The following is a 24163-nucleotide window of genomic DNA, read 5'->3' as shown; positions in this document are numbered from 1 at the left end:
GCATGATTATAACGTCGGGATAACAACAATTGGAGACTGGAAAAGGAACCGCAATGAAATTGAGAAGTGGTATTCTCTGTGAGCAACCTCGGCTGTTTTGGAAGATCGGAAATCCATGAAAAATGTGATTATGAGAAAGTAAGTGAAGCTTTGTTCCCATGGTTTACTCAACATAGAGATAAATGTGTACCCATGTAAGGACATATTTTGCAGGAAAAAGCCTTAAAGTTTCGTAACTAAACGAAGGTGAACCTGATTTCACAGCTAGTGTAGGGTGGTTCGATAGATGGAAGAAAAGATACGGAATTCGGCAACTTCATGTCTGTGGTGAAAAGCTTTCAGCAAATTTTGAAGCTGTTCAATTGTTTAGGAATAAACTTCACAAGGTATTGGACAAGGAAAACTTAACAGGTGATTAAATTTTTAACTGGTCTCAATTACAAACTGTTACCTGAAAAAAGATTAGCGTCCAAGGCCGAAAAGGCAGCGCTGGGCTACAAACGTAGTAAAGAAAGAGTGACAATTCTTGCATGCAGTAACTCCACAGCAAATTTGAAAATGATAGGTAAGCCAAAAACACCGATAGCACTTAAAAATGTATCTAAAAATGGTTTACCGGTGAAATATTACAACAACAAAATGCCTGGATGAGCTCAGACGTTTTTAAAGAATGGTTTTTTAACGAGTTAGTGCCACGAAAAGAAAAGTTTTTTTTAAGGCCAACAACTTGCCCCGCAAAGCACTGTTGCTTCTAGACAATGCCACTTGTCATCTTAATGAAGATGAACTTCAGGATCAAGATATAAAGGCCATGTTTTTGCCTCCAAATGTCACATCCTTACGTCAGCCTATGGACGAAGGAACCTTTACTGAAGAGAAACTACCGCAGAAACTTGCTTTCCTCTTTAATTAATGCTATGGACAAGGGAGAAGACATGCTAGAGCAGTTGCGCCGTATTAATTTGAAAGACGTAGCTTATGACGTGGCCCAATCTTGGGAGAGTGTAGGAGCAAATACAATTGCAAAATCCTGGAAAATTTTGCTACAGGAAAACCAAGAAAATTCTCCAGATGATGAAAATCTACAGCAGAAGACCGAACCAGAAAATACTACCCTTCTTTCATTGTTACGAAAATTTCCGGGATGTACTGACGCAACAGAAGATGACATAAATGAATGGATTGTCAAAGATGAAGAATTTGAAGTGACAGATGAAGAAACAGTCAACATGGTAAACGAAGGCGAAGAAGCGGATGTAGTGGAGGAAAGTGGGCCCAAGATTTCTCACAACGAAGGACACAAGGCCTTAGAAACTGCTTTAAAATATGTAAAGCAACTGGCTACCGAGGTTTTACTTCTTAAAGAGACTACGTGAATCAAAGACCAAAAAAAATAAAAATAAATAAAATAAAATAAAAGGCATACAGCAGGCAAACAAAAGAGGAGTACTAACTTCTTCACACAGTAAATATCTATTCAGCCTAATTTGAATTGTAGTGTATTAAATGTTCAACTCATTTGGCCTACTTAGTTTAATTTTTGTGTTTTTTGTATTATTTTCCGTGTTATCCGACCTTCCCGCTTATCCGACCTTGCCGCGGCCGGTTTAGGTCTGATAATTGAGGCTCTACTGTACCAGTAATACCACCACTACTGTCTACATATGACTGTGGGGGCAGTACAAGCTGTGAAATGAAATCGTATGGCACTGCTGACCAGAAGTCGCCCACCTGGAGAAGTTCGGCCGCCGTGTTGCAACTCTTTTCGGTTGGTGCCACATTGGACGACTTATGTGTCGATGATGATGAAATGATGATGAGGTCAAGACAACACCCAGTCCCTAAATGAAGAAAATCTCAGACCTGCCTGGAAATCGAACCCGTGCCCGCCGAATGGCACTTAGACGCACTGATCATTCAGCTAAGGGGGCGAACAGTACAAGCTGTGAAGGTAATAAATTTTCTTGAGCGAGAAAAACGTCCGTCCACAAAATTAGCACGGATTTAGAAAGGATCGCTCATGCGAGACTCAGCTTGCCGTTTTCTCACATGGTACCTTACAAACCATGAGTAGAAGGCAACAGACAGATTCCATATTCCTAGATTTCCGGAAAGTGTGTGACACGTGGCGCGCGGCAGACTGTTAACGAAGGTATGAGCATACGGTTTAGGTTCCTAGATATCTGAGGGGCTCGAACACTTTAAGTAATACAATCCAGTATGTTGTCCTCTACGGTGAGCGTTCAGCAGAAGCAAATGGTTCAAATGGCTCTGAGCACTATGGGACTCAACATCTGAGGTTATCAGTCCACTAGAACTTAGAACTACTTAAACCTAAATAAGCTAAGGACCTAACACACATCCATGCCCGAGGCAGGATTCGAACCTGCGACCGTAGCAGTCGTGCGGTTCCGGACTGAAGCGCGTAGAACCGCTCAGCCACCTCGGCCGATTAAGGGTACCGTCAGGGATGCCCCAAGGAAGTGTGATGAAACTGATCTTATTCTGTATATACAGAAATGACGTGACGGACACGTTCTATACCGATGACGCTGTGGTGTACAGCAAGGATACCGCCTTTGTCTGGCTGTAAGAGGATACAAGATAAATTAGACACAATTTCTAGTGTCGTGAATGGTAACTTGCTCTAAGTATAGAAAAATGTAAGTTAATTCTATTTAGTACGAGGAACATTCTAGTAGTATTCGAATACAGCATCAGTAATGTGCAGCTTGACTCAGTCACAGCGATTAATTATGTAGTGATGTGAAATGGAATGAGTACGTCAGGTTGATAGTGGGAAACGCGAACGCTCGACTTCGTTTTTAGGGGAGAGTTTTGGGAAAGTACAGCTCATCTATAAATGAGACGGCGTATATAACGCTAGTGCGTCTCATTCTTGAGTACTGCTCATCTGATTAAAGGAAGACATTGAAGCGATTCAGAGGCGTGCTGCTGTATTTGTTACCGGTAGGTTCAAAAGGCTCTGAACACTATGGGACTTAGCTTCTGAGGTCATCTGTCCCCTAGAACTTAGAACCACTTAAACCTAACTAACCTAAGGACATCACACACATCCATGCCCGAGGCAGGATTCGAACCTGCGACCGTAGCGGTCGCGCAGTTCCAGAATGTAGTGCCTAGAACCGCACGGCCACTCAGACCGGCCCAGTAGGTTCGATCAACTCGTAAGTATTAAGGTGCATCCACAGTACTCTTGTGGCTCGTGTACATGTAAGACATCTACATCTACATCGATACACTACAAATCACATTCAAGTGCCTGGTAGAGGGTTCATCGAACCACCTTCACAATTCTCTATTTTCCAATCTCGTATAGCGCGACGAAAGAGCGAACACCTATATCTTCCTGCACGAGCTCTGATTTCCCTTATTTTATCGTGGTAATAGTTTCTTCCTATGTAGGTCAGTGTCAACAAAATATTTTCGCATTCGGAGGAGAAAGTTCGTGATTAGAATTTCGTGAGAAGATTCCGTCGCAACGAAAAACGCCTTTCTTTTAATGATGTCCATCCCGAATCCTGTATCATTTCTGTGACACTCTCTCCCATATTTTACTATAATACAGAAAGTGCTGCCCTTCTTTGAAGTTTTTCGGTGTACTCGGTCAGTCCTATCTAGTAAGGATCCCACACCGCGCAGCAGTATTCTAAAAGAGGACGGACAAGCGTAGTGTAATCAATCTCCTTAGTAGATCTGTTACATTTTCTAAGTGTCCTACCAATAAAATGCAGTCTTTGGTTAGCCTTCCCCACAACATTTTCTACGTGTTCCTTCCAATTTAAGTTGTTCGTAATTGTAATTCCTAGGTATTTAGTTGAATTTACGGCTTTTAGATTAGACTGATTTATCGTGTAACCGAAGTTTAACTAATTCCTTTTAGCACTCATGTGGGTGACCTCACACTTTTCCTTATTTAGGGTCAACTGCCAATTTTCGCAACACTCAGATATCTTTTCTAAATCGTTTTGCAAATTTGTTTTGATCTTCTGATGACTTCATTAGTCGATAAACGACAACGTCATCTGCAAACAACCTAAGACAGTAGTTCAGATTGTCTTCCAAATAGTTAATATAGATAAGGAACAGCAAAGGGCCTATAACACTACCTTGGGGAACGTCAGAAATCACTTCTGTTTTACTCGACTTTCCGTCCATTACTACGTACTGTGACCTCCCTGAAAGAAAATCACAAATCCAGTCACATAACTGAGACGATATTCCATAAGCACGCAATTTTACTACGAGCCGCTTGTGTGGTACAGTGTCAAAAGCGTTCCGGAAATCCAGGAATATAGAGACGATCTGAAATCCCTTGTCAATAGCACTTAACACTTGCTGTGAATAAAGAGCTAGTTGTGTTTCACAGGAACGATGCTTTCTAAATCCATGTTGACTGTGTGTCAATAGACCGTTTCCTTCGTGGTAATTCATGATGTTTGAACACAATATACACTCCTGGAAATTGAAATAAGAACACCGTGAATTCATTGTCCCAGGAAGGAGAAACTTTATTGACACATTCCTGGGGTCAGATACATCACATGATCACACTGACAGAACCACAGGCACATAGACACAGGCAACAGAGCATGCACAATGTCGGCACTAGTACAGTGTATATCCACCTTTCGCAGCAATGCAGGCTGCTATTCTCCCATGGAGACGATCGTAGAGATGCTGGATGTAGTCCTGTGGAACGGCTTGCCATGCCATTTCCACCTGGCGCCTCAGTTGGACCAGCGTTCGTGCTGGACGTGCAGACCGCGTGAGACGACGCTTCATCCAGTCCCAAACATGCTCAATGGGGGACAGATCCGGAGATCTTGCTGGCCAGGGTAGTTGACTTACACCTTCTAGAGCACGTTGGGTGGCACGGGATACATGCGGACGTGCATTGTCCTGTTGGAACAGCAAGTTCCCTTGCCGGTCTAGGAATGGTAGAACGATGGGTTCGATGACGGTTTGGATGTACCGTGCACTATTCAGTGTCCCCTCGACGATCACCAGAGGTGTACGGCCAGTGTAAGAGATCGCTCCCCACACCATGATGCCGGGTGTTGTCCCTGTGTGCCTCGGTCGTATGCAGTCCTGATTGTGGCGCTCACCTGCACGGCGCCAAACACGCATACGACCATCATTGGCACCAAGGCAGAAGCGACTCTCATCGCTGAAGACGACACGTCTCCATTCGTCCCTCCATTCACGCCTGTCGCGACAGCACTGGAGGCGGGCTGCACGATGTTGGGGCGTGAGCGGAAGACGGCCTAACGGTGTGCGGGACCGTAGCCCAGCTTCATGGAGACGGTTGCGAATGGTCCTCGCCGATACCCCAGGAGCAACAGTGTCCCTAATTTGCTGGGAAGTGGCGGTGCGGACCCCTACGGCACTGCGTAGGATCCTACGGTCTTGTCGTGCATCCGTGCGTCGCTGTGGTCCGGTCCCAGGTCGACGGGCACGTGCACCTTCCGCCGACCACTGGCGACAACATCGATGTACTGTGGAGACCTCACGCCCCACGTGTTGAGCAATTCGGCGGTACGTCCACCCGGCCTCCCGCATGCCCACTATACGCCCTCGCTCAAAGTCCATCAACTGCACATACGGTTCACGTCCACGCTGTCGCGGCATGCGACCAGTGTTAAAGACTGCGATGGAGCTCCGTATGCCACGGCAAACTGGCTGACACTGACGGCGGCGGTGCACAAATGCTGCGCAGCTAGCGCCATTCGACGGCCAACACCGCGGTTCCTGGTGTGTCCGCTGTGCCGTGCGTGTGATCATTGCTTGTACAGCCGTCTCGCAGTGTCCGGAGCAAGTATGGTGGGTCTGACACACCGGTGTCAATGTGTTCTTTTCTCCATTTCCAGGAGTGTATGTTCCAGAATCCTACTGCATATCGACGTTAATGATACGGGCCTGTAATTAAGTGGATTACTCCTAGTACCTTTCTTGAATGTGGACGGAGGTAGGCTTCGAGGGCTCGCCGCGAAACAGGCTTGCGAGTCCCCCGAGCATATGGCTTGTCTGGCTCCGGCTGTTGGCTGTTGTCGGCACATCAAAGGGATGCGCAGCGAGCTGCGCCATTGGTGTGGAAGGCAACAAGCAGTGACCAGTTGGCTCGCTGCACCACGGAAACGCTTCGTGAATTGAAAAGGGGAATCCCTGGAGGAAAGTCGCCACTCTTTTCGCGAGACAACATTGCGGAAATTTAGAGAACCAGCACTTAAGGCCAACTGCGTATCTATTCTACTACCGCGAACGTACATCTCGCGTAAAAACCAAAATGTAAGACGAGACAAATTCGTGATCGTACGAAGGCTTAAAGACAGTTGTTTTTCTTTTCGCTCCGTTTGGCAGTGGACAGCGAAGGAAATAACTTCTTATCCTACAACTTATACCCGACAGTGGCTTACGGGCTATACACGTACATTCTATATTTTTCATGTAATCCACTACAATGCAGTATCCATTGTAATAACTAGCCAACGGCCTTGCCGCAGTGGTAACAAGGGTTCCCGTGAGATCACTGAAATTAAGCGCTTTCGGGCTTGGCTATCCTTGGATGGGTGACCGTCCGGTCTGCCGAGCGCTGTTGGCAAGCGGGGTGCACTCAGAGCTTGTGAGGCAAAATAAGGAGCTACGTGATTGAGAAGTCGCGGTTCCGGTGTCGTAAACTGACATAAAGACCGCTGTGCTGACGTTACGTCCCTCCGTATCCGGATCCAGTGACGCCGGTCCGCTGAGGATGACATGCCGACCGGTCGGTTCCGTTAGACTCTTCCGAAATCTGTTCCGACGGGATTTAGTTTTGAGTTTATTGTTATAATTTAATATTTGACTATTTTGAATGTAAATGAGAATGTTCTATAATTTACATTTACTGCCTAATAACATTTAAATTTAGGTTTCATACTATTTTATTTTCAGTCGGATTTGTATCAAATTTCATTTTATTTAATTAATTCACTGTTTTTAATCATCACCCACATTGTAGCAAAATTATATATAAGGTCCATGCGGGCACACTGTGGTTGGTCAAAATGTGTGGGAAATCTTATGGGACTTAACTGCTAAGGTCATCAGCCCCTAAGCTTATACACTACTTCACCTAAATTACCCTAAGGACAAACACACACACACATGCCCAAGGGAGGACTCCAACCTCCCCCGGCACCAGCCGCACAGTACATGACTGCAGCGGCTAAGACCGCTCGGCTAAACCCGCGCGGGCTGTGGTTGGTCAGTTTTGCACCAACTTTCGAGGTAGCCAACGTGCCGATCTGATTTGTAGACATGTAACGATTCTTCAACGCACACACTGTACTATTTTAGCTGATTTGTATTATTGATTGACTACTATCTGGGCGACTTTAAGATGGAAACTAATTACGTCGCGAGAAGTAAACGAAAAAAAAAAAAAATTACAGCTGTTGAAACTCCGTTGGAGCTCGAATCTTTTCGCCTAGAAAGAAGCAATTTGTTGATTGCCTCATCTGGAAACGGACTATTTCGCAGTTTTAACAAGAAAGCACACCATGATGCTCAATGGCCTTCTTGTTGGTTGGCTGGTTGATTTTGGGGAGGGGACCAAACATCGAGGTCTTCGGTCCCATCGCATTAGGGAAGGATGCCGAAGTAAACCCGCCGTGCACTTTCAGAGGAACCATTCCGGTGTTTGGAACTTCCTGGCAGATTAAAACTGTGTGCCGGGCCGGGACTCGAACTCGGTACCTTTGCCTTTCGCGGGCAAGTACTCTACCAACTGAGCTACCCAAGCACGACTCACGCCCAGTCCTCACAGCTTTACTTCTGCCACTACCTCGTCTCCTACCTTCCAAACTTTACAGAACTTCCCTTGCGAACCTTGCAGGACTAGCACTCCTGAAAGAAAGGATATTGCGGAGACATGGCGTAGTCAGAGCCTGGGGGATGTATCCAGAATGAGATTTTTGCTCTGCAGCGGAGTGTGCGCTGATATGAAATTTCCTGGAAGATTAAAACTGCGTGCCGAACCGAGACTCGAACTCGCGACCTTTGCCTTTCGCAGGCAAGTGCTCTATCAACTTTTTTTTATTTTTTTAATCTCACTTTGTTCGCTTTCGTTCTTTGCTTCTGCTCGGGGCGGACGTCGTAAGACATCCGTTTAAGTTCGATGTTGATCTATTAACTCAGTTTTTTTTTTTATTACAGAGGGCTGCTAACACTCTGACCGAACACGCCGAGCTACCGTGCCGGCAGCCAACTGAGCTACCCAAGCACGACTCACGACCCGTCCTCATAACTTTACTTCTGCCAGTATCTCCGTCTCCTAGACGCCTGAAGCGATGTAGGGAAATCACGAAAAACCTAAATCAGGAGAGCCGGACGCGGGTTTGAACTGTCGTCCTGCCGAATGGGAGTCCAGTGTGCTAACCACTGCACCAACTCGCTGGGTCAGTGTCTACTATCAGTCAGAAATTACAATGAAATGAACACCCTTAGGTGCTTACAGGCGTTGACCTACGTCAACGGGGACAGAGGAAAATGTGTGCCCCGACCGGGACTCGAACCCGGGATCTTCTGCTTACATGGCAGACGCGCTATCCATCTGAGTCACCGAGGACAGAGAGGATAGCGCGACTAGATTCATAGTGCTCTTGCGCGTTGCTGTTTCCCGTAAGAGTGCGGGACAATACGTTGAGAGTGTGGGTTTCGCGGGAGGCGTGCCAGAGAAAAATCCCTGCAGTCGAGCTATCCTCTCTGTCCTCGGTGGCTCAGATGGATAGCGCGTCTGCCATGTAAGCAGAAGATCCCAGGTTCGAGTCCCGGTCGGGGCACACATTTTCATCTGTCCCCGTTGACGTATGTCAACGCCTGTAAGCACCTAAGGGTGTTCATTTCATTGTAATTTCTGACTGATAGTAGACACTGACCCAGCGAGTTGGTGCAGTGGTTAGCACACTGGACTCCCATTCGGCAGGACGACAGTTCAAACCCGCGTCCGGCTCTCCTGATTTAGGTTTTTCGTGATTTCCCTACATCGCTTCAGGCGTCTAGGAGACGAGATACTGGCAGAAGTAAAGTTATGAGGACGGGTCGTGAGTCGTGCTTGGGTAGCTCAGTTGGCTGCCGGCACGGTAGCTCAGCGTGTTCGGTCAGAGTGTTAGCAGCCCTCTGTAATAAAATAACTGAGTTAATAGATCAACATCGAACTTAAACGGATGTCTTACGACGTCCGCCCCGAGCAGAAGCAACGAACGAAAGCGAACAAAGTGAGATTAAAAAAATAAAGTTGGTAGAGCACTTGCCCGCGAAAGGCAGCTACGGGTGTTCATTTCATTGTGATTTCATTCTAACGAGCTGCTTGGTCACCATCTTAGTAAGTATACTATCTGTCTATCAGGTCAAAGTGTCTCGTGATCTTTATTGCTACGCCATAAGAGTGCAAGTAATGTTTACTGAAGGAGTGACGCAACCTGAGAGGGAACACGCGGAATCGGCGTTGCTTGCGCGGCAAGTGCGGGCAGTTGCGACCTTTAACGCCGGCGCCGAGGGGCACGCAGAACCGGCCGGCGCGCGGCGTCGCTCATTAACATACAAACGGCGCGCCGCGGCGCTGGCTCATCGGCGGGAATAGCAGAGGTAGGAGAGCGGGCCGCGACGAACCCGGGCAGTCCACTGCGGCTGCGGGCCACGGCGTCTGCGGCGACCACGCTCCAACCCGCCTCACACGGCACGTTTAAGGGAACGTGAATGTGCGGCGAGATTCGTGACGTCACAGCGACGGAATTTCAGGTTCGGAGTACTCACGAGCGCGAGCTGGAGCACCCAGGAGGAATAACAAATGGTTCAAACGGCTCTGAGCACTATGCGACTTAACCGATGAGGTCATCAGTCCCCTAGAACTTAGAACTACTTAAAAATAACTAACCTAAGGACATCACACACATCCATGCCCGAGGCAGGATTCGAACCTGCGACCGTAGCTCTCGGCCACTTCGGCCGGCTGCGCGTGGCGCAGATGGAACTCGCATCTTTTCACTCTGGCTTTGTCTTGTTCGGACGACACAGTAATTTTCACAGTCTTCATCTTAAGCCTTCAGCCATCTGGTTGGGTAGCAGCAGTTCGGCATGGATTTCATTTCTGGTGGTGATGGTTCGTGTTTAACGTCCCGTCGACAACGAGGTCATTAGAGACGGAGCGCAAGCTCGGGTTAGGGAAGGATTGGGAAGGAAATCGGCCGTGCCCTTTCAAAGGAACCATCCCGGCATTTGCCTGAAACGATTTAGGGAAATCACGGAAAACCTAAATCAGGATGGCCGGAGACGGGATTGAACCGTCGTCCTCCCGAATGCGAGTCCAGTGTGCTAACCACTGCACCAGCTCGCTCGGTCCATCCGTGTAATACTGCTTGTGTATTACGAGGCTGATAATGACAATTTTTTTTTCGAACATCGTTAGAGGCGATGAAACTTAGGTTCGTCACTTCTTAACTGGAAACAAAACGGCAGTCCATTGAGTGGCGCCACACCACCTCTTTTCCGAGTCCGTCCCCGGTAGCTGAATGGTCAGCGTGACGGATTGTCAATCCTCTGGGCCCGGGTTCGATTACCGGCTGGGTCGGGGAATTTTCTCCGCCCAGAGACTGTGTGTTGTGCTGTCCTCATCATCATCCTACCATCCTCATCGACTGCAAGTCGCTGAAGGAGCCTCATATTGAAAGACCGGCATCCCGCGAACGGTCTGCCCGACGGGGGGCCCTAATCATACGATAAAATGAGGGCGGTATAGGTGGTGCAGCTAGTAACCTACGTGATCCGGTTGATGTATTCAAGTCTCAGTCTGCCTGTTGTATTATTCCCTTCTACCACCGCTTCAATGATACTTTCAACGATAACATCTTGTCTCGGCAGATGACCGACCCACGTGTCCCTCCTGCTTCTGATGAGCTTCAGGTTACAAGACTTCTCTTCCTCCAATCTTCGTCTGATATCTTGCCTACCCAGGAAATCTCGAGCATCCTGCGATAGCACCACATCTCGAAGGCTGTTATTTTTATGTTTTCCTGCTTCCCCAAGCGTCAAATGGTTCAAATGGTTCTAAGCACTATGTGACTTAGCATCTGAGCTCATCTGTCCCCTAGACTTAGAACTACTTAAACCTAACTAACCTAGGTTTAAGTAGTTCTAAGTCTACGGGACTGATGACCTCAGATGTTAAGTCCCATACTGCTCAGAGTTATTTCAACCTAACTAACCTAACCACCTCGCTCGGTGGTCTGCAATTCAGTATTCCGTAGATGACGAGCCCTGACCGCTATAAAAATCTGTAAATGTTAAGAAATCGCAAACACACTATATGGGGCTCTGTGCTTCGATGTTTGCTGGAAGTCGGGAGATGCTTGCATCTCATTGGGAGTGGCATAGGTGAGAGAGCCTGTACACAGAGAGTGGCCATAGGTGAAGTTGCCCGTGATTGGTTGATTAGCTTTGGCGCCATTTTTCTGCCAAACGTCTCTCGCGCTTCCTATGCTCGCCGTGCTTTTGAGTTGGATTGAAGTTCAGAGGACTTTTGAAACGATTAAAATGTATTTGAATTATTGGTAGACTTGTTATGCGTTGTGCATGCATGTTCGATTTAGTTGTATATAGTTTTTAGTACGTAATTAGCGTTTGTGATCTTAAATACGAGTTGAAAGAATGAAGCGTTTTGTGATGAAGTCGGCAGGCCTACATGTTTGAAATAAACATGGTTTTTGACATTTGTAATTCGTTCTGCAGACGTTCGTAAACGATGCCAGGTTCTGCTGCGTTTGGTTGTTCCAATAGAGGCGAAGGTGGATTTCGCATTTTACCATTTCCACGCAATGAAGAACGACGAAAGCAGTGGGCAGTATATGAATGGAAGTCATAAGCAGTTGTTTAATTATGACATGCAAAAAGTTTGAAGACGTGACAAGAAGTACTAATACGTCTCACACTTTTTGCATGTCACAAGTAAACAGCTGCTTACGACTTGCATTCATCTGACGTAATACAGGTACGTTAAATCTTTAGCGTTATGCTATACACTATATTTTTTTAATTTACGTTACTTTCGTTGCAATATGTCTAGTAAACGAACTTTAAAGGAGATAAATGCAAGTAACGAATAATTTTTATAGCCACTGTATCAAATTTTCCTGTGCTGTAGGTAGTAGGCTACTGTGAGTATATTATAGCTGTAAAGAAAGGCATTTAACGAAAGATTTCGCCATATTGACTTGTGCTTTAGATTCAGTGAGTGTGTACTCCACTACTGGCCGGACTGATAACCTTAGCTGTTTAGTCCCCCTTAAACATCCCCCCATCCACTACTGGCCATTCAAAAGCCCGCCCGCAGTTTGGCAGAGAAATGGCCGCCGTATTGTCCGCTTGGCCCCTCTCTCCCTATACAGGCTCTCTATCGTAGGTCTTGTGGCAACGCACTCATGCCACGGTGGCGGCTGTAGGAAACACAACTGCGTGACAGGCGGCGCGCGTGTTTTTAAAGTGCGGCCAACCGGATGGCGGCCGATACCGCAGTTTCCATCTGGTCCAGCATCGCTTCATAGTCAAGATTTGAAAATTCGCCATCGAGGCGGAAACAAAAGAAACGCTGAATCCAGTATGACAAATGACCGGTATCGGGAAAGGAGGAAAAAATCACTTACGCAGTACTGTTTCCGCAACGGCGATATGTGGAAAAAAAAAAGGAATTTTCACCGTAGTTCGGAGACTGCAGCTGGTTAAAACTCGCAGGAAGGCCAGCGGATACCAGCTCGAATAGCACAGTGCCTGACACAGAAACCTCCACGTTGAGGACAGGCCTAGTAGTTCGAGATGTTTACTCGACAGCAGTTGGATGGCTGTCGTGACGCGCCGCTGCCTCCCACGTCAGAGCCCGCCCCCGCCCCCGCCCTCGCTCCTGCGCCGGTGGCGGCACTTTGTGGGTGGGCGTGCCGGCGCCGCAGGTGCGTGGGTGTGCGACGGGGAGGGGAGGCCATTGTCTGTGGCGCCTGCAGCCGAGGTGCTGCCCCCTTAACGACTCTTTATGAATTAATGACTCGGACCAATTTACGGCCTTTTGTTTCCGCAAATCGTCCAGCACCGCTCGTTTGTCGGTCCCGTAATTACTCTGCAGCGACGAGCTCGCCTAAACAGTTAAATAAACCACGATGCTCTCTTTCAGTAGCGTCAAGGGTCACAAGGACGCAATCGTAGCAGATATTTCGTGTCGCTCTCTAACGATAACATACAGAAAATTGCTCTGCTTAATGTAGTGTGTTCACTCTTTTCACTAACAGCCCTACAATTCCGATGTTGGTCTGCAGTTGCCCTCTGCCACAGTCATTGATGCAGACACCAACTTCGGATTTTACTACACTACTGGCCATTAAAACTGCAACATCAAGAAGAAATGCAGATGTTAAACGGGTATTCATTGAACAAATATATTATACTAGAACTGACATGTGATTACATTTTCACGCAAATTGGATGCTTAGATCCTGAGAAATCAGTACCGAGAACAACCAACTCTGGCCGTAATAACGATCTTGATACGTCTGGGCATTGAGTCAAACAGAGCTTGGATGGTGTGTAGGAGTAAAGCTGCTTCAACACGATACCACAGTTCATCAAGAGTAGTGACTGGCGTATTGTGATGAGCCAGTTGCTCGGCCACCATTGACCAGACGTTTTCAATTGGTGATAGATCTGGAGAATGTGCTGGCCAGGCAGCAGTCGAACATTTTCTGTATCCAGAAAGGCCCATACAGGACCTGCAACATGCGGTCGTGCATTATCCTGCTGAAATGTAGGGTTTCGCAGGGATTGAATGAAGGGTAGAGCCACGAGTCGTATAACACATCTGAAATGTAGGGTTTCGCAGGGATTGAATGAAGGGTAGAGCCACGGGTCGTATAACACATCTGAAATGTAACGTCCACTGTTCAAAGTGTCGTCAGTGCGAACAAGAGGTGACCGAGACGTGTAACCAATGGCACCCCACACCATCACGCCGGGTGATACGCCAGTCTGGCGATGACGAATACACGTTTCAAATGTGCGTTCACCACGATGTCGCCAAACACGGATGCGACCATTATGATGCCGTAAACAGAACCTGGATTCATCCGAAAAAATTACATTTTGCCATTCGTGCATACACGTTCGTCCTTGAGTAGACCATCACAGATGGTCCTGTCTGTGACGCAGCGTGAAGGGTAACCGCAGCCATGGTCACCGAGTATTACCCTCCTAAACCCATTCTGTTAAGAGTCTTCGGATCTCGACAAACGCAAGCAGCAATGTCGCGATACGATAAACCACAATCGCGATAGCCTACAATCCGACCTTTATCAAAATCGGAAACGTGACGGTACGCATTTCTCCTCCTTACACGAGGCATCACAACAACGTTTCACCAGGCAACGCCGGCCAATTGCTGTTTGTGTATGAGAAATCGGTTGGAAACTTTCTTCATGTCAGCACGTTGTAGGAGTCGCCACCGGTACCAACCTTGTGTGTATGCTCTGAAAAGCTAATCATTTGCATATCACAGCTTCTTCCTGTCGGTTAAATTTCGCGTCTGTCGCACGTCATCTTCGTGGTGTAGCAATTGTAATGGCCAGTAGTGTATTTCCGCATATGCAGAGTTCAGCTATTAATAGCCATCTTCATTGCATTTAAGTCCGTTATTATAATCCAACAGACAACCAGCAGAACATGTCACCTTATGACTCCATTGGTGTACAGACAGGAGTTCCCTCCTCCTACATAACTAACGTCCTATGGTGACATGTTCTGCTGGGGATCTGTTGGATTATAATACCGGACTTAAATGCAGTTAAGATTGCTATTTACAGCTGAAATCTGGATGTGCGGAAATAACAAAACAAAAAACAAAAAAAACCAACGGGACTGCGAGTGATTGCTGTATTTATATCCTTCCTTACAGTGGTGTTCGTAGCACATTACAGTGATAAGTATTAGATAGACGGAAATCGAGAGGTATGAGTTTCATTGAAGTTCTAAGGTGTCCGATTTTTTTCGCAGGACTGATAGCAATTAGAAACATGCGGTTTGGCTTAAAATTCACAGGTGCTCTTTGTATATGCTTGATACTAATGGCAGAGTTTTACGGCACGACTAAATGACTGTGGCGATATTGGCTGGTTCAAATGGCTCTGAGCACTATGGGACTTAACATCTAGGGTCATCCGTCCCCTAGAACTTAGAACTACTTAAACCTAACTAGCCTAAGGGCAACACACAACACCCAGCCATCACGAGGCAGAGAAAATCCCTGACCCCGCCGGGAATCGAACCCGGGAACCCGGGCGCGGGAAGTGAGAACGCTACCGCGCGACCACAAGATGCGTGTGGCGATACTGAGGAGTGATTCTGATACTGGATGTTGTGACGTTTTCATTGCAAGAACGGCGGGTAATCATTAGTTTTCTTCAGTTACGTACAGTGATACCCAATGAAAATTCATGAGAAGGTGAGTGAGGCGTTGCAAGCTGCATATTGTTGTGTATACCGATAATCACTCGTTAGGCATCTACATCTCCATGGCTACTCTGCAGTTCACACTTAAGTGCCTGGCAGAGGATTCATCGAAGCACTTTCAAACTATTTTTCTACCGCAGCACGCTCCAACAGCTCGTAGGAAAAACGAATACTCTAATCTTTCAGTGCGAACTCCGATTTCTTTTATTTTATTATGATGGTCATTTCTCCCTAAGTGGATGTCGACAAAATCTTTTCTCGTTTGGGGTAGAAAGTTGGTGATTGAAATTTCGTGAAAAGATCTCGACGCAAGGAAATACGGCTTTGTTTTAATGACTGCCATTCCAACTCGCGTATCATATTTGTCACACTCTCTCCCCTATTTGGCAATAACACGAAACGAGCTGCCGTTCTTGGAACTTTTTCGATATCTTCCTTCAATTCTATTTGGTAAGAATCCTATACCGCTCAGCAATACTCCGGCAGAGGTCGGACAAGCGTGGTGTAGACAGTCTCTATCGTAGATATAATCAGTTTTCTAATTGTCCTGCCCATAAAACGCAGTTTTGATTAGCCTTATCTATCTGATCGGTCCCATTCAAGCTGTCCGTAATTGTAACCCGCATCGTCGTTGATTATAAGGCGCGCGTTCGGAGGCGATTGCCGCGAAAAAAGTAGTGTCGGGTTTCCCCTGACAAAGATTAATAGAAGCGTGGCTTGCTCGTCAGAGCGCAAAACGGGACACAAAATTTTTATTTGAGTGCCAAAGGGCTATCATTTGATGGTGCGCCTCTGTGCGCGCCGCGTACCAATGGAAACGACACCTTCAGAGCACAATTTAAGCCATGTCGTACATTCTGCAAACTTGAAACTTCCTGACAGATTAAAATAGTGTGGCGGACCAAGACTCGAACTCGGGACCTTTGCCTTTCACAAGCAAGTGCTCTACCATCTGAGCTATCCAAGCACGACTCACGACCCGCCCTCATAGCTTCAATTCTGCCACTACCTCGTCTCCTACCGTTCAAACTTCACAGAAGCTCTCCTGTGAACCTTGCAGAACTAGCACTCCTGGAAGAAAGGATATTGTGGAGACATGGCTTAGCCACAGCCTGGGGAATGTTTCCAGAATGAGATTTTCACTCTGCAGCGGAGTGTGCGCTGATGTGAAACTTACTGGCAGATTAAAACTGTGCCGGACCGAGACTCGAACACGGTCCGGCACACAGTTTTTATCTGCCAGGAAGTTTCACTGAAATTATAGATACGCAGACAGTGAAAAGGCAACTTTTCTACATCTACATCTACATTTTTACTCCGCAAGCCACCTCACTGTGTGTGACGAAGGGCACTTTACGTGCCACTGTCATTACCTACCTTTTCTGTTCCAGCCGTGTGTGGTTCGCGGGAGGGCGACTGCTGGAAAGCGTCCGTGCGCGCTCGAATCTCTCTGATTTTACATTCGCGATCTCCTCGGGAGGTATAAGTAGGGGGAAGCAATATATTCGATACCTCATCCAGAAATGCACCCTCTCGAAACCTGGACGGCAAGCTACACCGCGATGCGGAGCGCCTCTCTTGCAGAGTCTGCCACTTGAGTTTGCTGAACATCTCCGTAACGCTATCACGCTTACCAGATAACCCTGTCACGAAACGCGCCGCTCTTCTTTGGATCTTCTCTATCTCCTCTGTAAACCCGTCCTGGTACGGATCCCACACTGATGAGCAATACTCAAGTATAGGTCGAACGAGTGTTTTGTAGGCCACCTCCTTTGTTGGTGGACTACATTTTCTAAGGTCTCTCCCAATGAATCTCAACCTGGTACCTGCCTTACCAACAATTAATTTGATATGATCATTCCACTTCAAATCGTTCGGCAAGCATACTCTCAGATATTTTACAGAAGTAACTGCTACCAGTGTTTGTTCCGGTATCATATAATCATACAATAAAGGATCCTTCTTTCTACGTTAAGGGTCAGTTGCCACTCCTTGCACCAAGTGCCTATCCGCTGCAGATCTTCCTGCATTTCGCTACAATGCTGCAACTTCTCTATATACTACAGCATCATCCGCGAAAAGCCGCTTGGAACTTCCGACACTATCTACTAGGTTATTTATATTTATTGTGAAAAGCAATGGTCCCATAACACTCCCCTGTGGCACGCTAGTGGTTACTTTAACGTCTGTAGACGTCTCTCCATTGAGAACAACATGCTGTGTTCTGTTTGCTAAAAACTCTTTAATCCAGCCACACAGCTGGTATGATATTCCGTAGGCTCTTACTTTGTTTATCAGGCGACGGTGCGGAAGTGTATCGTACGCCTTCCGGAAGTCAAGGAAAATAGCATCTACCTGAGAGCCTGTATCTAATATTTTCTGGGTCTCATGAACAAATAAAGCGAGTTCGGTCTCACACGATCGCTGTTTCGTTAATCCATGTTGATTCCTACAGAGTAGATTCTGGGTTTCCAGAAACGACATGATACGCGAGCAAAAAACATGTTCTAAAATTCTACAACAGATCGACGTCAGAGATATAGGTCTATAGTTTTGCGCATCTGCTCGACGACCCTTCTTGAAGACTGGGACTACCTGTGCTCTTTTACAATCATTTGAAACCTTCTGTTCCTCTAGAGACTTGGGGTACACGGCAGTTAAAAGGGGGGCAAGTTCTTTCGCCTACACTGTGTAGAATCGAATTGGTATTCCTTCAGGTCCAGTGGACTTTCCTCTGTTGAGTGATTTCAGTTGGTTTTCTATTCCTTGGCCACTTATTTCGATGTCAGCCAGTTTTCGTTTGTGCGAGGATTTAGAGAAGTAACTGCAGTGCGGTCTTCCTCTGTGAAACAGCTTTGTAAAAAGGTGTTTAATATTTCAGCTTTACGCGTGTTATCCTCTGTTTCAATGCCATCATCATCTAGGAGTGTCTGGAGATGCTGTTTCGAGCCACTTACTGATTTAAGGTAAGACCAGAACTTCCTAGGGTTTCCGGTCAAGTCGGTATATTGAATTATACTTTCGAATTCACTGAACGCTTCCTGTTGTTTGATAGAAAGCAAATAGAACACCCACCGAAGGCGCAGTAACTTCAGTGAAACCTGTCTACGAGACAAATCAGAAGAACTTACCAAAAAGAAATTCATTCACAAAAAACGCGGTCGAAAGAGTGAGCTCCAACCTTAAATGATTTAAATAGAGCGATTAGTCCAAAAAGTGGTTTCCATTGATTTTACTTTTGTGAGAACACAGGAAGCGGCCCTCGTACCTGGACACAGTGGACGCCTGGTGGGTTCGCAGCTTGGACGCGCGCGCGCCCTGGAACCTGAGGCACGGCGCCCCGGCCACTGGCTCTCTGCCCGACATTCGCCGTCTGGCTCCACGTGACCAGCACGTGGCCCCACGTCGCAGCCGCGGAATGCACGTGCGCTACCGCCTCAGGTTCTCAGCACGTGCACCCCACCGCCAGCCAACGCCAACGTAATGCGTGGTGTCCCAGCGAACTCTCCCGCCTCCGATAACTTCTCCCACGTCGAGAATATTGGTGACATCTTCATCACATATGGAGTGAGCAATTCGTGGGCCATACTCTCTTCAACGTATCATGCTTTGCCTATTACTTTCCGTTGTAGGATTCAACTTATAACACCGTTCACTGAGTTAAATGTCTCTATGTAATGTGAATAAGCAATTTCGTCTCCATGTGATATACCGTATCTGAAGTATTTAAAATGCGTGACTTGTACTGTTTTACCGCTTATTACAATTTTGGATATAAAATGTCATCATCTTTTTGTTCAAAGAGTTCTTCTTATGCGTCAGCCGCAACTGCCGAAGTCTATTTTGAAAAATGAAGAAACCGCAGGACAGTTGCTTCATCCACAATATTTTATTAGAAACACGACCGGTTTCAGAACAGTTCCAGTTCCATCATCTCATATAAAAAATAAAACTACTTAATCATCTGAGATCATCGGGCATGGGTGTGTGTGATGTCCTTAGGTTAGTTAGGTTTAAGTAGTTCTAAGTTCTAGGGAGACTGATGACCTCATATGTTAAGTCCCATAGTTCTCAGAGCCATTTGAACCTTCTTCTGCAATAAAATTTATATGACGGAACACAAGCGTAACAATGGCTATTTCCAGTTGACCTTTGATGGTTGTGGACCACAGCTAAACGAAAACACAATTTACCGATTTTAAATGACGCGACTGTAATACGTTGCAAGCGTGCAAAGTATGTGCAGATTATACCGCACTATATGCAGTAAAACTTGTCGTAGACATTCTTATGCACGTAAACCGAAGGAGAGGTAATACGAAACGAGCATCGTTCAAGTATTCTGTTGAGGAATGAATAGGCAGCAATCGTCGGTCTAAGTTACCGCGAATGGGGACACCCTTGCGTGAAGAAACGAGGCAGTTGACGCCGCCTTGTAGGTGGACCGTAAAATAGAAAGATAAGCGAAATGAGATAATGCCTCGAGCAGCGGTGGCCTAGAAACCAGCCGTAGAGCGAACTACTTGCCGCGGCGCGAAGGCGGAACGTGCAGCGCTGTGTTTGTGTTCGCCGCAGAAAGGCGGCGGATGTCGCCTTGACGCGCGCGCAACGGGCTGCCGCGACCCGCACTAATTGAATAGATTACACGGCGCGATGCGGCAGTAAGAACGGGGTTTCAGATGGCCGGAGACGTGAGCTGCGATAGCGCCTCGTTGTAAAGTAGGCCGCGGGGCCCGCTTGCGTCAGCACGCCGGCACCCAATTAGCCTCGCGAGGTGTGGCGCTGCGGTCTCTCCTCATCTAGCGGTCGCCGACGACGCTGGCTCCTGCAGACAGCGGCGATACGGCGGACCAGCGTAGCCAATAGACACTGATGGGCCAAAACATTAGGGCCCGTACCGAGCGCGAATGGAATGCCGCCTGACGGCGGTTACAAGCGGAGCAGAAGTCAGATAGTAGATTTACGGTCTTTTTGAATACCTTATAAGTTGATTCAACAACATCTACATCTACATGATTACCCTGCAATTCGCATTTAAGTGCTTGACAGAGGGTTCATCGAACCACAATCATACTATCTCTCTACCATTCCACTCCCGAACAGCGCGCGGGAAAAACGAACACGTAAACATTTCTGTTCGAGCTCTGATTTCTCTTATTTTATTTTGATGATAATTCCTACCTGTGTAGGTTGAGCTCAACAAAATATTTTCGCGTTCGGTAGAGAAAGTTGGTGACTGAAATTTCGTAAATAGATCTTGCCGCGACGTAAAACGTCTTTGCTTTAATGACTTCCCTCCCAACTCGCGTATCATATCTGTCACACTCTCTCTCCTATTACGTGATAATACAAAACGAGCTTCCCTTTTTTGCATCCTTTCGATGTCCTCCGTCAATCCCACCTGGTAAGAATCCCACACCGCACAGCAATATTCTAACAGAGGATGAACGAGTGTAGTGTAAGCTGTCTCTTTAGTGGACTTGTTGCACCTTCCAAGTGTCCTGCCAATGAAACGCAACCTTTGGCTCGCCTTCCCACAATATTATCTATGTAGTCTTTCCAACTGAAGTTGTTCGTAATTTTTAAACCCAGGTAAGGGCTATGAGCACTATGCGACTTAACTTCTGAGGTCATCAGTCGCCTAGATCTTAGAACTAATTAAACCTAACTAACCTAATGACATCACACACATCCATGCCCGAGGCAGGATTCGAACCTGCGACCGTAGCGGTCGTTCGGCTCCAGACTGTAGCGCCTAGAACCGCACGACCACTCCGGCCGGCTACACCCAGGTACTTAGTTGACAGCTTTGAGAATTTTACTATTTATCGAGTAATCGAATTCCAACGGATTTCTTTTGGAACTCATGTGGATCACCTCACACTTTTCGTTATTTAGCGTCAATTGCCACCTGCCACACCATACAGCAATCTTTTCTAAATCGTTTTGCAACTAATATTGGTCTTCGGATGACCTTACTAGGCGGTAAATTACAGCATCATCTGCGAACAACCTAAAAGAACTTCTCAGATTGTCACCCAGCTCATTTATATAGATCACGAACAACAGAGGTCCCAGGACGCTTCCCTGGGGAACACCTGATATCACCTCAGTTTTACTCGATTATTTGCCGTCTATTACTTCGAACTGCGACCTTCTTGACAGAAAATCACGAATCCAGTCGCACAACTGAGACGATACCCCATAGGCCCGCAGCTTGATTAGAATTCGCTTGTGAGGAACGGTGTCAAAAGGTTTCCAGAAATCAAGAAATACGGAATCAACTTGTGATCCCCTGTCGATAGCGGCCATTACTTCGTGCGAATAAAGAGCTAGATGCTTTGTGTTTTTCTGAAACCATGCTGATTACGTATCAATAGATCGTTACTTCTAGGTGATTCATAATGTTTGAATACAGTATATGCTCCAAAACCCTACTGCAAACCGACGTCAATGATATAGGTCTGTAGTTCGATTACTCCTACTACATTTCTTAAACACTGTTGCGACCTGCGCAAGTTTCCAATCTGTAGGTACAGATCTATCGTTGAGCGAGCGTTTATATATGATTGCTAATTACGGAGCTATTGTATCAGCGTAATCTGAAAGGAACCTAGTCGGTATACAATCTGGACCTGAAAACTTGCCCGTATCAAGCGATTTGAGTTGCTTCACAACCCCTAAGGTATCTACTTCTAAGAAACTCATGCTAGCAGCTGTTCGTGTTTCAAATTCTGGAATATTCCATTCGTCTTCCCTGGTGAAGGAATTTCGGAAAACTGAGTTCAATAACTCCGCTTTAGCGGCACAGTCGTCGATTACAGTACCATCGGCACTGCGCAGCGAAGGTATTGACTGCGTCTTGCCGCTTGTGTACTTTACATCGAATCGGATTTAAGGGGGTCTGAACGCATCCCTGTCTGTTTTTGGTCATGTTTGAACACATTCTAAGTTGATTCCTGAACGAATAATAAGTTGATTAACGAATGCGTGCATAGTGTACGCGATGTCTCTGCCAGGGGAATCTCCGTCGCATCTAGACAGAAAAAATACTTTCCCACAAACAAAAGGGGTCTCGGCTATACGATATTAGCCGAGTAAACCTAAGCGGGTGAATGCCAAACGCTGTATGTTCTTGTGGTTGATACGGTGTGCGAATGATAAAAGCACTCCGTTTTCGGGCCACAAGTGGCCCATCGGTACCATCCGACCGCCGTGTCATCCTCACTGAGGATGCGGATAGGAGGGGCGTGTGGTCAGCACACCGCTATCCCGGTCGTTACGATGGTTTTCTTTGACCGGAGCCGCTACTATTCGGTCGAGTAGCTCTTCAATTGGCATCACGAAGCTGAGTGCACCCCGAAAAATGGCAACAGCGCATGAATTCCCGGATGGTCGCCCATCCAAGTGCCGGCCACGCCCGACAGCCCTTAACTTCGGTGATCCGACGGGAACCGGTGTATCCACTGCGGCAAAGCCGTTGCCTGCGAATGATAAGCGTTGGTATAATTCATAACGAAATCCTCAGATTCAGACTACCGGAGTGAAAATAAACGATTAACGAGAATAACAGGTAAGAAAGATTACGTATTATCTTCTCCGTGTAGAAAAGAAAATGAAATTTTAACAGAAAATTTGTGCTAGAACGCTACACTAATGAATCCCACTTGTACAGTTCCCAGTTTGCCGCTTAAGTTCTGTTCTCGGAATAGCGCGGAGAACGTGTTGTACGAACACCTAATAACGCCTAACCGGAACATAAATGCGGGATAACTGAACGGTGATTCTGGCAGGGTTAGCGATGTTAACCAGAAAATAAGTTTCGAGAATGGCAGGAACAATTACAGTGTTAGTGATGAGAAGATTGTTGGCTAGAAAGAGGAAGGAGAAGAACCGGGGACATCACACAAATTACAAGAAAGAATATGACAATTCCAAATTTCTATAAAAATTTCGCACTACTACTACTTTTGGGTCTCATGTATGAGAAACGAGCATATCAATGAAACGTGAAACTATTTTCTAAAATAAAACGTTTTGCTTGTAGTAGGCCTAATAGGGATTTGATGTTGGAAGTGGTTCAAATGGCACTGAGCACTATGGGACTTAACTTCTGAGGTCATCAGTCCCCTAGAACTTGGAACTACTTAAACCTAACTAACCTAAGGACATCACACACACCCATGCCCGAGGCAGGATTCGAACCTGCGACCGTAGCAGCCACGTGGTTCCTTACTGAAGCGCCTAGGACCACTCTACACACCGGCCGGCGGACACAGTATTGTTAGATGTCGAAATGAAGAATAGACATGTTTTGATTTGGGCCTTTTTGTCTGCTGAAGTTTCGGAGAGAGCTTATGTGACTGAGCAATTACAAAATACCATTCCATTAAACATACTCCCAACTGGATCTGGATTTGTGAAGGAAAAATATCGAATAAATGTCATCATCAGCAGACCGTTGGTGAGGCTTAAATTTAATCGTTTTGACTACCTTTTTCATTAGTAAGTCCTCGAGATTTCAGCTTCTCACTGGTCTGGATGTGGTAGGAACGTCTGGAAATAGGGGACGAGCTTGTAGCACAGCGTAGCCATTTCGACCGAAGAGTAATAATGTTTTGTACCC

General features: G+C 46.5%; 1 protein-coding gene and 1 pseudogene across 1 annotated transcript in view; both read right to left on the bottom strand.

Annotated features, from left to right (window-relative positions):
- Window positions 1–24163, bottom strand: part of LOC126272054 (SH2 domain-containing protein 3C) — a 950261-nt gene that overhangs the window by 751275 nt on the left and 174823 nt on the right. The gene's annotated exons all lie outside the window — the stretch shown is intronic.
- On the bottom strand, window positions 22905–23022 carry LOC126274378 (5S ribosomal RNA; annotated as a pseudogene).

The sequence above is a fragment of the Schistocerca gregaria genome, chromosome 5 (assembly GCF_023897955.1).
Source record: "Schistocerca gregaria isolate iqSchGreg1 chromosome 5, iqSchGreg1.2, whole genome shotgun sequence".
NCBI lineage: Eukaryota > Metazoa > Arthropoda > Insecta > Orthoptera > Acrididae > Schistocerca > Schistocerca gregaria.
The sequence above is the reverse complement of the archived record's forward strand: the minus strand, read 5'-3'. Positions and strand labels throughout refer to the sequence as shown.